Source organism: Photinus pyralis, unplaced genomic scaffold (genome assembly GCF_008802855.1).
Source record: "Photinus pyralis isolate 1611_PpyrPB1 unplaced genomic scaffold, Ppyr1.3 Ppyr1.4_LG1, whole genome shotgun sequence".
NCBI classification, from domain to species: Eukaryota; Metazoa; Arthropoda; class Insecta; order Coleoptera; family Lampyridae; genus Photinus; species Photinus pyralis.
This window is the reverse complement of record NW_022170249.1, coordinates 70,849,975-70,852,103: the sequence shown is the minus strand read 5'-3', so window position 1 is coordinate 70,852,103 and position 2,129 is coordinate 70,849,975.

Below are 2,129 nucleotides of genomic sequence, written 5' to 3'. Positions count from 1 at the left end.
TTTATAAAAATTATTTTAAAAAAATTCTAGATACAAGTCCGACAGAATGTGCAGAAAACTGAAGATCTTTTAATTTTGTCAAATTTATTTATTTATTTATGTTGCCTTTATTTTTAAGTGGGCGTTGGTTTCAGCCAAGGCTGCTCTACCAACCCACTGCATTACACTCATCCAGTATCGACGAAACTGCGTTTTTAAACAAACAGAAATAACAATTACTTGGCAATATTAGCGTACCAAGAAACACACGCTCTTTAACGCGTCGTGACCTATTTAAGGTAAACCATCACCATTAGTCCATCAAACTCATACTTTCGGATCCTAATGGCCATAAAAAAGCACGTGCATTAATTAATCTATACTCTATTTATTTTAAGAAGATAGCGGTAGAAAGCATAGGGAATCTTTGACCTTCACTGTGTTTCGTAAAAACACGAGTCAGTATTACGCTGAAAAATAAAAATCGTGTCGAATTTTGTAAGCTGGTAGTTTCTGTTGCAAACTAAATTGTCAAACTGTCATTAGCTGTTAATGTCAAAATCCTAAGCGTGCAATCGTCTGATTTACTTCTGTTTGGAGTACTAGATATTTCTACTTTACAATAATTTGGTGCCGTTTTATATTTTTCCAGTGTGTATCCTTTGAATGTACTCTTGGTTTGTGTAACTGACTGCATGCGCTCTTAGTGTGTAGGGAGAAGTCGGTACCATTGTCATTGATATGACCTTCACCTTTGCTTTTGTCGTGGTAATGATCTTTGCGAAGAATGTCGATTTAAATTGAAAAATTGCAGTCATCACGCTAAAATTGTTAAAGCTAATTATCTAAGCGTCTTTACACGAATGGACAAGCGCTGTCATCCTCAGGGAAAGTTATTTTCATGGAATTCCTATTTGTTAACACGTTTCGTTTTAGGTTGTACCATATGTGTTCATTACGAAGTTAATTCCTTATCCTTGTTTTATCTATATCGTAATCTGAAACCCATTTATGGAGAATTAATTGGAATTATTTAGGTCTGATTTTTCACATTATAGTTTTCTTTGTACGTTACGAGCATTGGGGTTATTGTGTTAAAGAAGTACCTACCGTGTTCTGGATAAAATACAAATACTCGCTTTCGAATTGAAGAATGCTGCCGATTAGCTGGAGCTGATCTATTACATTATTATTATTATTATCTATTATATTATTCGAAGAATGCAAATGTTTATCGGAAATACCGGAAGTTGTAAACGTGGAGGTAACCTGTAATTGATTTTGTCGTGCCATACTTTTACCAATCTCGTGACGAATTGCTCTGCAATTGATATTTTGAATACAAAAGTTGAAGATGTGTGCTTAATGATATTCTTTAACGCGAGGTAATTCAGTTAGGGAATTTGTTTATCAGAATTGCTAACTTCGTATTATTTACTGTTTTATGAAATTATAATATATATTATTTGTGTATCTGGATGGTTCATTGCTAAGACAAAGGTTATACTCACTGGTACCCGAGGATTCACAAAGCTTGCTTTCTTATTTTTAGCGCATTTCCACAAAAATTAAAAAAAATGCGCTATTGTGGCCACTTTGTCCGTCCGTCCGTCCGTCCGTCCGCTCGTTTTGCGACGCTACTAGTTCTTTATCTTAAGAGCTATTGTTCTACTTTTTTCGCTATTTGGTTCGTTATGGTGTCGAGTCTTGTACCAAGGAAGGAATTTTTTCTGTACCGCTTACAAAAAAAGTTATTGTAAAAAAAACAAAAAACCGTTTTTAACATGTTCCATAATTTTACACTTTTGCCGTTTATTAACGATCCTAGAGATCGTTTATAATTTTGCATTGCTATCTGTCGTCTGCCTGTTGGTCTGTTCCTTTGTCTGTCTGTCCATCTATCTGTCCGTGTGAACGATAACTTTGTTTAGAAATGTTCGATCGCTTTTACATCTCCGTTAGTTATGAAACTGAATTGCATGAAATTCAATATGGGCATAGATTTAGCCATATAATACGCAATGCCAAAAGTTGGATCGAATCGATTCAAAATTCACAGTGCCCTTTTCGCATCTCGACCATTTTATAAACCGAATTGCAAACTTTTTTACTTATAAAAGTATTTGAATGAAATTTGATACATAGGCACT